The sequence below is a fragment of the Corythoichthys intestinalis genome, chromosome 16, assembly GCF_030265065.1.
Source record: "Corythoichthys intestinalis isolate RoL2023-P3 chromosome 16, ASM3026506v1, whole genome shotgun sequence".
Classification (NCBI taxonomy): domain Eukaryota; kingdom Metazoa; phylum Chordata; class Actinopteri; order Syngnathiformes; family Syngnathidae; genus Corythoichthys; species Corythoichthys intestinalis.
The window spans coordinates 41,307,501-41,320,633 of record NC_080410.1 but is presented as its reverse complement, the minus strand read 5'-3'; positions in this window follow the sequence as shown (position 1 = coordinate 41,320,633).

Here is a 13,133-nt window from a genome sequence, read left to right as displayed (position 1 = left end):
AAGAGACATAGTCTCTCCAGCGTGTCTTGGGTTGTCCCCGGGGCCTCCCGCGGGTGGGACATGCCCGGTACACCTCTCCAGGGAGGCGACCAGGAGGCATCCAAACCAGATGCCCAAGCCACCTCAGCGGGTTCCTCTCTACACGGACCCTGAGCCCCTCCCGGATGACCGAGCTTCTCACCTTTTTTCCAAGAGAGAGACCGGACAATCTTGGGAGGAAACTCAGTTCGGCCGCTTGTATCCGGTATTCACTGGGGCGGTTCGCAGCCGAGTGTGAAGCGGTTGGGATGAAGATCAGCACCTCCAAATCCGAGACTATGGTCCTCAGCTGGAAAACGGTGGCATGTCCTCTCCGGGTCGGGGATGAGATCCTGCCCCAAGTGGAGGAGTTCAAGTATCTTGGGGTCTTGTTCACGAGTGAGGGTAGGAGGGAGCGGGAGATTGACAGGCAGATCGGTGCAGCGTCTGCAGTGATGCGAACTCTGCACCGGTCCGTTGTGGTGAAGAAGGAGCTGAGCCAAAAGGCGAAGCTCTCGATTTACCGGTCGATCTACGTTCCTGCCCTCACCTATGGACACGAGCTGTGGGTCGTGACCGAAAGAACAAGATTCCGGAAACAAGCGGCCGAAATGAGTTTCCTCCGCAGAGTGGCCGGGCTCTCTCTTAGAGATAGGGTGAGAAGCCCGGTCATCCGGGTGGGGCTTGGTGTCAAGCCCCTACTCCTCCACGTTGAGAGGAGCCAGCTGAGGTGGCTTGGGCATCTGGTTCGGATGCCTCCTGGACGCCTCCCTGGAGAGGTGTTCCGGCCATGTCCCACCGGCGGGAGGCCCTGGGGTCGACCCAGGACACGCTGGAGAGACTATGTCGCTCGGCTGGCCTGGGAACGCCTTGGAATCCCGCTGGAGGAGCTGGCTGAAGTGGCTGAGGAGAGGGAAGTCTGGGCTTCCCTGCTAAAGCTGCTGCCCCAGCGACCCGACCCCGGACTAAGCGGAAGATAATGGATGGATGTATCCGGTATCTTGCTCTTTCATTCAAGACCCAAAGCTCGTGACCACAGGTGAGGATAGGAATGTAGATCAACTGGTGAATCGAGAACTTCGCCTTTTGGCTCAGCTCCCTTTTGACCACAACGGACCGGTACAGAGTCCGCATCACTGCAGACGGTGCACCGATCCGCCTGTCGATCTCTCGTTCCCGCCTTCTCTCACTCACGAACAAGACCCCAAGATACTTGAACTCCTCCACTTGGGGCAGGATGTCATCCCTGACCTAGTGCAGGCACGTCACCCTTTTCCGACTGAGGACCATTGTCTCGAATTTGGAGGTGCTGATCTTTATCCCAAGCGGTTCTACACTCGGCTGCGAACAGCTTCAGTGAGAGTTGGAGATCACGACTTGATGAACACAACAGCACCACATCATCTGCATAAAGCAGAGATACAATGCCACAAAACCGGATCCCCTCAACGTCTCGGCTGCACCTAGAAATTCTGTCCATAAAAGCTATAAACAAAATCAGTGATAAAGGGCAATTTTGGCGGAGTCCAACCCTCACTGGGAACGAATCCGACTTATTGCCGGCAATGCGGACTACACTATGATACCAGTCATACAGGGACCGAACAGCCCTTACCAAGGGGCTCGGGACACGGTTGAACGCCTTTTTCAAATCCACAAAACACTTGTAGACTGGTTGGGCTAACTACCATGCACCCTCGAGGATCCTGCCGAGCCTGTAAAGCTGGTCCACTGTTCCACAGCCGGAATGAAAACCGCACTGCTCCTGAATCCGAGGTTCAAACTCCCGACGGACCCTCCTCTCCAGCCCCCCTGTATAGACTTTACCAGGGAGGCTGAGGAGTGTGATCCCTCTATAGTTGGAACACAACTTCTTAAAAAGGGAGACCACCACGGTCTGCCAATCCAGAAGCACTGTCCCCGATGTCCACATGATGTTGTCGAGACGTGTCAGCCACGACAGCCCCCACAACATCCAGAGCCTTTGGGAACTGCAGGCAGATCTCAGCCCTGCCACCGAGGAGCTTTCAAATCACCTCAGTGACTTCGACCCCAGAGATACGACAGCCCGCCTCAGTGTCCCAAGACTCTGCTTCCTCAAAGGAAGAAAAAGGCATCCACATACTGTATGTGGAATTAACATTTTGGGTCATTCAGCAGCTAAATGACGGCTAGATTGTTGGCTTAATTTTAGCCAACAATATTAACATTTTTTAAGTATGGTCCTACATGACCCAAAATATGAATGCCAGGTCTCACAATTATATAGTGTAAATATTAGGGCTGTCAAAATTATCGTATTAACGGGTGGTAATTAATTTTTTTAATTGATCACATTAAAATATTTAACACATTTAACGCATGCGCGGAACGTCCCACTCAGGCATTGCCGCCAACAGACTACAATGCCGCCGTTTTATGCACATTGAGAGTTAAGGGGCAGAGACAAACGAGTCGAGTGAACACAACATTCATTGAGGCCGCGCTATTTATTGGTATAAGCATTGGCATCTCTTCCTCAACAGTTAACACAATTGTGGCGAGCGACGTGGGGAAGAATGACAGGCGATGAGCTTTATCTTAACACCCTGTATTGAGCCCGACGCAGAGAAGATATAGCATTTGCAGCAACCACTGACAGTCATGGTTGCGCAACTTCCCATCATGCATTTGGGCAGTTGAGAACAGTTAAGTCGCTACAGTATCATTTAGTGAAAGCACAACAAAAATATTATTCCTATCTCTCTCTCAAAAAAAAAAAAAAAAATGTTGTAAGTATGTAAGTATGTTCACAAAAAGAAAAGCGCTCAATTCAAAAAGAACTGGCATTCCCAATCAAAATAGCTTATCAAAATAATACTCAGGTTGGTCAAACTCATTCAAACATTTCGTTTAGCTCAACAAATACACTAGATGGCAGTATTTAGTCACAATATACAAACTATCAAAATTACTTTAACTTGTACTCACATTTATCTTTTAAGACTTACAAGTCTTTCTATCCGTGAATCCCTTGCACAGAAATAATGTTTATAATGTTAATGCCATCCTGTGGGTTTATTGTTATAATAAACAAATACAGTACTTATGTACAGTATGTTGAATGTATACATCTGTCTTATCTTTCCATTCCAACAATAATATACAGAAAAATATGGCATATTTTAAAAATGGTTTGATTGCGATTAATTATGATAAATTAATTTTTAAGCTGCGATTAACTCGATTAAAAATTTAATCGTTTGACAGTCCTAGTAAATGTATGTATTCTCTTTGTCATTACTCATTCATTTTAAAATATTTTTGGTTATCGTAACTGGATATAATTTTATAAAATGTTAATAAAATCAAATGAAATGAACAAAACCAGAAATGCACACTGGTTAGCAAGGCAATATCTCTGCAAGCCGCCTAGGATCGGTTTAAAGACACTGCTGATGAGCTGGAATTGGATGCAGGTCCGACGTTGGAAACTCATCCAATAGATCTGTAACAAAACAATCAGACCAGCAGCAGAATGTGACAAAACGATGCCAGTCATCTTCGCTTGCTAGCTAGCACAGCTGTACTGAATATTATAGCTTTTTAAATCAATTGCAATAAGATGTGTTTCTAATAACTTATTTTAGTAAAAGAGAGCAATTGTGGCTAGAGATGTCACGTGATCGGACCCGATCGGGATGCCGATCGATCGGGTCCGATCACGTCATTTTCAAAGTATCGGAATCGGCAAAATAAAATCGGACATGCCTTTTTTTAATATATATTTTTTTTAATTAAATCGTTTTCTAATTGTATTTATCAAACATAATATGTTACACTCATCCAGAGTCTTTAGGCTTAAGATAGGGTTATCAAATTTATCCCGATGACGGCGGTAATTAATTTTTTAAAAAATGTATCACGTTAAAATATTTAACGCAATTAATGCATGCGCTGCACGACCCACTCACGCATTGTCGCACTCAATCTGTAATGGCACCGTTCTACCTATATAGAGAGATAAAAGGCAGCGTAAAATGAGTAGAGTGAATTTTGGCAGCCTTTGCAGCCTTTTTTTAATTGGCTAAAGCCTTACAATCCCTCTCCCTACGATTAGAAATATCATGGGAAGCAATGTGGGGAAGCAAGGTAGCAACCGATCTTTTTCTTAACACCTTATGTTATTCCCAATGCAGAGAAGATATATCAATTGGTAGCACTACGCACAGTCATGGTTCCACTTCCCATCATGCATTTGGGCATGGCTACAGTATCATTTACTGAAAGCTCAACAAATACACTAGATGGCAATATTTAGTCACAATATACAAAGTCACAAGTCTTTCTATCCGTGGATCCCTCTCACAGAAAGAATGTTAATAATGTAAATGCCATCTTGAGGATTTATTGTCATAATAAACAAATACAGTACTTATGTACTGTATGTTGAATGTATATATTCGCCCGAGTTTTATTCATTTTTTTCTTAATGCATTGCCAAAATATATACGATCGGGAATAATTATCGGGAATGATTGGAATTGGATCGGGAGCAAAAAAAAAAAAAAAAGCAATCGGATCGGGAAATATCGGGATCGGCAGATACTCAAACTAAAAAGATCGGGATCGGATCGGGAGCAAAAAAACATGATCCCTACAACCCTAATTGTGGCTTATTAGAGCCTACAAATCTTAAAGTCTGAGATTCCCTTTAAGGGTTGTTAATGGTACAAGACCATTGACTGGATCTCTGCTTAAAAGGAATGCGCTAAATGTCCAAAAATGATTTGTTTAATCAAAAAAGTTAATAATAATATATATTTAGTGACTGCTTTTTCGGTGGAAAAACACATTAAAATTAGTACTCGTTGTGCAATTTGACACAACATTAATGGAGAAAATGTATTTAAACACTGCACTCTAATTGCACACTTCAGGTTCCGTCCGTAGCAAATGTAAGCTGCTTTGTGATCCTTCGTGGCATGTTGTATCCCTGAGCTATATTTGTGAATGTATTTCTAAACAGAGTGACAAAAAAACTACGAAATGAGGCTGCAACTTTAAAAAGTAGGGGTTGAGAAGCTTCTCTGTATCCCCTCATTGCGGTGCTGCAAAATGCTTCACTTGTCACCGTGGAGCTCCTTTAATAAACGCTGCAAAGAAAAACGTCTGGCTTTGAGTGGCAGAGTGTGACTGTTTAAAACCATTGGGATTCCGGTGTAATCCTACAGAAAGAGCCGGCGTAACCCGACTTTAAAGTTGTCTTGTCGCTCCGTGTCGGCGAGAGGCAAACAAAGAGGGGAGAGGGCCAAGTCCTGGGAAGCCATGCGGGCAATTGCATGAGAAGGAATGACACCAGGGCTTTCCGGGTTCTTCTTTAAGCACAGGGAATAGATGGAAAGAGCGATCCGGTTGAATTGAACCTTTTACAGGGCACTCATTAGCTGCCATTGACGACGCTAGACGTCCAATCCATTTTGACTGCGAGAGTCGGCAGCAAGCCAGCCCTACCAGTCCAAAAGGATTAGATGTCTAGCGCAATGGCAATGAAAGATGAGCATTCACAGCCAGTTCGCCCAGTTCCCAATGAATTTGGCATATCTATCGCTATCAACGACAGGAATGAAAAATGAAATAACAAAAATAAACTTTAGAGTGTACATTATTTCAGTTTTTATACATTCTGTTTTCATCAGTGAATAAATAGTATTTCAAAAGTAGAATAATGACTCATAAGCGTTTAAGTGTCTTTGAGCACCGGTAAAAGTGCTCTATAAATAAAATGTGTTATTATTATTAAAAATGTATTATTATAATACAAAAAAAGAATACAATCACAAATAGAGTAAGCCGATAATAGCATGTAAAATAATATCAGAAAATAGCGGAATCAGTTTTGCGCTAGTATGAATGCTGGGTTATTGACTATCCGAGTAGATTTGTCTACATTGTCCTCTAGTGGTATGCACCATTACTGGGGTGTTTACACACCTCCAAAGAAGCCCAGCGTTAGTCAATATAAACAGTAACGTCAGCTGCTGCTGGCTGTGTGCTGCGGGTGTTGTCACGTGACAGCCACGTGAAAAGCTAACGTCAACAAGACACCACTGTAGCACATCGCTAAGTGAGATATACGGTGCTACCGACAGCGCTCATTTTAATTTGCAGGGTTAGTCGCGTCGCATAACTATTAGTTAAGATTCAACGCTGAAGATTTGTTATCTAAGGTAAAGACCCTAATCACTCATGGTGCACAAATAAAACCAACAATAAATTAAAACTAAATAATTATAAACTCATATAAAACTTACATATGAATAGTGTGTCACCAGAAAGAAATAGTCACTACGAAAAGTAATAAAACACATAATTATAATTTTAAAAGGCTCAACAAAATGCATTTCAGGAATTGTCATAGTGATTGCCTGCCTGTATTTGTAATGCTTTGGTCGCCCCCTAGAGGCTCTTTGGGGTAACTAGTTTAAATAGTGAAGTGTGAAAAGAAATAGAGAAAAGCGAAAAAGTGAAAAGAGGTAAAAAGTGTATTTGTGAATTATTGCTTTTATTTAATTACAGACATTTTGGCTTATTTCAATTTGTATTATTTATATGGGACATTATTTCGACACTTTTTCTATAACTAGTCTTCCACAGCTTAAGTTGTTCTCTCATTTTTCACCTAATGTTTATTTAGAAAACCTTAAAGTTGTTATATTTATCATTATTAAAGCATTTGGAATCACAATAAAATTCGCCATAATATGTCCAAAAATCCATGACCGCATATACAGGTATCGGCTTGATAGCGGTATCGGATATTGGAGTACATCAGGATATCGGTTAAAAAGTATTTCTCAGACAACTCTAATTAAAAGCAATGTTGTGAATCTTACTTTAAAAAAGTAATTAATTACAGTTACAAATTACTTCTCCACAAAAGTAATTGCATTAGCAACTCTACCTGAATGTAGAGTAATTAGTTACTTGACAAAGTAACTGATGATATATTTTTTTTTCCCCTAAAAAAAAAAAAAAAAAAAAAAAAAAAAAACAGGTACCACAATCTGAAGTTTAAAGGGTTTTTGGGACAATTGGCTCTAGCCCCATTCTTTACCCTAAACTTAACTAGACACAGGGGTGTTGCGGATATTGCGATAAATAGATAATAACCTTTGCTATGCATGGAAGTCATTTAATGTTGTAAATCAACCGTGAAAGTTGTTAAAATTGCTCCCGTTATTGCATTAGTTCCCTTCTGTCTATTTTTGACATATGTAAGTTTTAAAACTGTTTCATCATTTTAAGATAGATCTAAGTTAAGTTTTGCCGATTTTGGAGCATTTTAGATAAAAACTTACTTAGGTTCGCTAGGAAGGTTCTCTACAACAGAGCATTCCTGAGAAGTCTACTGCTTTAAGATGGTGGCTGTATACTAACGCATCTAGTTCTTTATTATATAAGTTGCTAATGCCGTCGTGTCAGTCATTTGCATCGAGTTCTGTATATATGTGATATCTGCCGAAGCATCATGTGGGCGTAGTTTTTAGGCTATCGGCTGCAGTCAGGTATTATTGAAGCCACCTAGCATAGTAGCATCGCGTTTGCAATGGCGTCACCCTCCCTTGCCTCCTCCCCACTCCTGCTCTGCTCTCTCATCTCCGTGAGTCCGTCTTTTTCCAGACTTTTCTTGCGTCAGTCAACCAATATCGTAATGCGTAGTAACGCACGCCTCCCGCCTCAGTAACAGGTAACGGTATCGGCGTTGCCAAGATGAGAAAAGTAATTAATTAGATTACCCCGTTTCTGAAAAAAATAACGCAGTTATCTAACGGTGTTATTTATAATGGCGTTATTCCCAACACTGATTATAAGTGAGGACTAGAGTCCACATACGTGGAAAAAACATTTTAGGTCATGTAGGTCACGTTACGGAACCCCAAAAGGAACATCGACAGAAATAAAATTAATTTAAAATATCTGGTGCGCACCAGAAGCAATCTGATAAACATTAGCATAATATAGCATTTCTGCTAGCAGACTTTTGCTAAGCAAGTTAGCCAATTCTTCTTTTGCTGTATGTGGATCCAAATGTATTGATTTGTTTTATATCGTTTAAGGCTAAGCTCAGGTGGTAGTTAAGTCCAAGTAAAGCTCAACTAAATCCTGTATTATCATTTTTAGCACGCTGAAACTGCTGGTGTCCGATGCACGCCTGAGCTTAGCCTGAAACGATATTAAAAATAAATAAAAAATGAGAATCTTACAAAAGAACAATTGGATAACTTGCATAGCAAAAGTCCGCTAGCTTAAATGCTATATTATGCTAATGTTTACCAGACTGTTACTAGACTGCACCAGATGGTTTAAATTTTATTTTATTTCTGTTGATGTCCCTTTAGGGGCTCCGTACTTGTTTAGCAAATGAGACATCATACAAAAACGAGACATATTTACTTCAGAAAATCAGTTTTGCTTTTATGTTTAATGACTTATTTGGTTTGAGTAGAGCCTGACATATCAGAAAAGTATGTTGTGCCATGTTTTGAAATGCTGAGAGCAAATTTGCTGGACGAGTGACTAGTTTCCCACCTAATCAGGACGCTCTTCGATGTCAAAATATTCCAAAATGGAAAGAGACCCTTATGTTTTTCGGCCTTTGGACCTTTTAAAATAGATCAAAATGTGGGTTACATCTTCTGAGGAGCTCCCAAGGGTGACACTTAGATGAGCGATATTTGAACTGCTGCAATTTAATTTGATCTTTTTTTTGGGCGTTAACTTTCCTTCTAACTTTCCCTTTTGTCTCGCGTCTCCTCGCCAGCCGACAGCAGCAGGAGCGTTCCCGCTTCCTCTGGAGACCTCCCTCCTGCTCACCGGATCCAAGTTGCCATGGAAAAGCCCTGAAAATGGGGCAAATAACTGTTCGGCGGTTGTTCTGGAGGGAGGCGGCGAGCTTCTAGGGCCCGTCCTGTCAAGCCATCAAGATCTTTTGATGCTTGACTGAAAAGGCGCGGCACTGACTGCAAAGGAGAAATACAGGAGAGGAGGAAACTAATCTGCTGGGAACGAGATTTAAAAGTTGCGTATTTTGCCATAAAAATAAGACTGAGACGGTAACTCACCGATAAATAATCGGAGACAAATCGGCACGTCCTTCAGTGTGACAATTAACCGTCTAAAATGGAGGTGTTAATTACCTCAGGAGGGCCATTTGGATGATTAATGTCGGTCAACGCTTGTGAGATTAAGACAGGCCGGCACCCAAAAGCTGATGTATTAACGCGACAAATCAAAGTGCAATCGTTACAATCACAAGCGGCTGCAGTGATTGATGAAATAAAAAGATGATACCAGGGGCCAGAAACGATGCCAATGATTATCCTTCAAGCACAGGATCACCTTGATGTCGTCCAATGTCCAAGAAATAGTCGGAAACAAAGTCACATCATAAGACAGCTCACAGTTCACATACTACATGAGTGACAGTAGAATAATGCCATTAACTCTTGATAGGACACTTATTGAACTTATTGGCTGCCATTCTTATGTGTCGATTTAACAAATCTTGGCCCTAACAGCCTAGCACAAGTAGTCCTGGGGCCATACTTCTAGTAATATACTAGTCCTTCTCAAAAAATTAGCATATTGTGGTAAAGTTCATTATTTTCTGTAATGTACTGATAAACATTAGACTTTCATATATTTTAGATTCATTACACATAACTGAAGTAGTTTAAGCCTTTTATTGTTTTAGTATTGATGATTTCGGTAAAAAAAAAGTCAAGAAAACCCAAAAATCCCTATCTCAAAAAATTTGCTTATTTCACCCGACCAATGCAAAAATACAAATATAAAAAAATAAAAAATATAAAAAAATACAAAAAAGTGTTTTTTAATAAAAAAAAGTCAACCTTCAATTAATTATATCAGCTATGCACTCAATACTTGGTCGGGAATCCTTTTGCAGAAATGACTGCTTCAATGCGGCGTGGCATGGAGGCAATCAGCCTGTGGCACTGCTGAGTTGTTATGGAGGCCCAGGATGCTTGGATAGCGGCCTTAAGCTCATCCACAGTGTTGGGTCTGCGGTCTCTCAACTTCCTATTCACAATATCCCACAGATTCTCTATGGGGTTCAGGTCAGGAGAGTTGGCAGGCCAATTGAGCACAGTAATGCCATGGTCAGTAAAACATTTACCAGTGGTTTTGGCACCGTGAACAGGTGCCAGGTCGTGCTGGAAAATGAAATCTTCATCTCCATAAAGCTTTTCAGCAGATGGAAGCATGAAGTGCTCCAAAATCTCCTCAAAGCTAGCTGCATCGACCCTGCCCTTGATAAAACACAGTTGACCAACACCAGCAGCTGACATGACACCCCAGACCATCACTGACTGTGGGTACTTGACACTGGACTTCAGGCATTTTGGCATTTCCTTCTCCCCAGTCTTCCTCCAAACTCTGGCACCTTGATTTCCGAATGACATGCAAAATTTGCTTTCATCTGAAAAAAAGTACTTTGGACCACTGAGCAACAGTCCAGTGCTGTTTCTCTGTAGCCCAGGTCAGGCGCTTCTGCCGCTTTTTCAGGTTCAAAAGTGGCTTGACCTAGGGAATGCGGCACCTGTAGCCCATTTCCAGCAAACGCCTGTGCACGGTGGCTCTGGATGTTTCTACTCCAGACTCAGTCTACTGTTTCCGCAGGTCCCCCAAGGTCTGGAATCGGCCCTTCTCCACAATCTTTCTCAGGAAGCGGTCACCTCTTCTGGTTGTGCAGCGTTTCCTGCCACACTTTTTCCTTCCCACAGACTTCCCACTGAGGTGCCTTGATACAGCACTCTGGGAACAGCCTATTCGCTTTTCGCTTCGAAATTTCTTTCTGTGTCTTAGCCTCTTGCTTGAGGGTGTTAATGATGGCCTTCTGGACAGCAGTCAGGTCGGCAGTCTTGCCCAGGATTGCGGTTTTGAGTAATAAACCAGGCTGGGAGTTTTTAAAAGCCTCATGAATCTTTCACAGAGGTTTTGAGTTGATTCAGATGATTAGGTTAGTAGCTTCTTTAGAGTACCTTTTCATGATATGCAAATTTTTTGAGGTAGGGATTTTTGGGTTTTCTTGACTTTTTTGCCAGACTCATCAATATTAAAACAACAAAAGGCTTGAATTACTTCAGTTGTGTGTAATGAATCTAAAATATATGAAAGTCTAATGTTTATCAGTACATTACTTTATCACAATATGCTAATTTTTTGAGAAGGCCCAGTATATATATATGGTGTTCATATACTTATGTGGACATCATGTTGTTTTTGGCAGCCATTTTAATTTTCGTCTTAGTCTTTTGGATGAAAATACTGATTTTTCTTGTTCATATTTTAGTCATTTCAAAATGTGTTCGTCTTCGTCTATAAACTTCAAAAGATTTAGTCCATGAATAAATACATAAAAGGTTTCCAACAATTTCGAATGAACATGACAGACGAGCACATATATGTAGTCTACAAGGACATCACCATTTTCATGAGGATAATGATAAAAACCACTGTTGACGTTCCCTTGGGCAAGGCATTGAACCCTAATTTTTCCCCAATGGGTTGGCAGTGCCTTACAACACAGCAACACCGTTGGTGTGTGAATGTATGTGTGCAGTGCTGTTTTTGGCAGCCATTTGAATTTTGGTCTTAGTCTTTTGGATGAAAATACTTAGTTTTAGTCATATATTAGTCATTTTCAAATGTGTTCGTCTTCATCTAGTTTTCGACAATTCTCAAAATGTTTTTGTCTATAAACTTCAAAAGTTTTAGTCCATGAATAAATACATAAAATGTTTCCAAGAATTTCGAGTGAACATGACAGACGAGTCTACAAGGATATCACAATTTTCATAATAATACACACTCAGCAAGAAAACAGCACATTATTTGCTTAAATTAAACTCACTTGGACGCCACAAACTGTATGGAAAATTTTTTCCAACAGTTTAAGAAGACACCGAGTCATCGCGCTAAATGCTAATGCAAACGCTATGCTAACCCTTTAGTGTGTGATGATCACTCAGCACAGACCTTTAAAGGCTAAAGCAACATGGCATATCTAGCCAAAATCACAAAAATTTACCAAGCAGCACCTGACACATATGTTCCACAAAAGGAGCCTGGAATGGGCACAGCCTTACTCACCGGCCGCAGCACATCACGAGTGACGTGAGCAAACACTGCTAAATGCGTGCTAACTACACATACAAAAAAAAAAAAAAAAAAAAAATCACACATTGTGAATATATGACAGAAGCTATGGCGAATTTTCATCTGGTTCGCATGTCGTCAGACGACAACTGGCATCCATCTAGTTATATTTTAGTCTCCCAAGACACGTTTTCAGCGCATCATCATGACGTCGCAGTCATGACAAAATTGTTCGTTGACGAAATATTTTCGTTATCATCATTGTTGACAAAAACAACAATGGTGGATACGTTTATGTTTGTTTTTTAAATATATATACACTGCTGGCTGAAAGCATTGGCACTTGTTAGGTTTTGTGTTGGTTTTCTCCTAGTGTGACTTGTCCCTGTGATTGCCCATTGATTTCACCTGTTGTTCCTCCTAGTGTATTCTCCAACCTGCATCCTCCTGTGCTCACCTGTTCCTCGTTGTGTCGTTACCCCTCGTCTCTGTGTGTGTGTTTATAAGACAGAATGCATTCTGTCAGGGAAACGCGGGAAGGCAGGTGGTATGGACCCGATTGCAGGGAAACAAAAATCAGCAAGGCAGGTGGCGGTGAACTCAAAACACGTTTTAATAACAACTAACCAAAAGCACAAAGTACAAACAAAAGGACTGGGGATCAAAAAGGTAATGTTTAAACCAAAACTTACTTAAACGGAGGGACTGGTACACGAGGGCTTGGACAGGACTTGAAAGTGACGTTGACATAGACAATGACACAACTAGGAGTGCAAAGAAACTGGGAGCTTATATTCACACACACAGAGACAAGGGGTAACGACACAACGAGGAACAGGTGAGCACAGGAGGATACACTAGGAGGCACAACAGATGAAATCAATGGGCAATCACAGGGACAAGTCACACTAGGAGAAAACCAACACAAAACCTAACAGCACTCCTGCAATTCT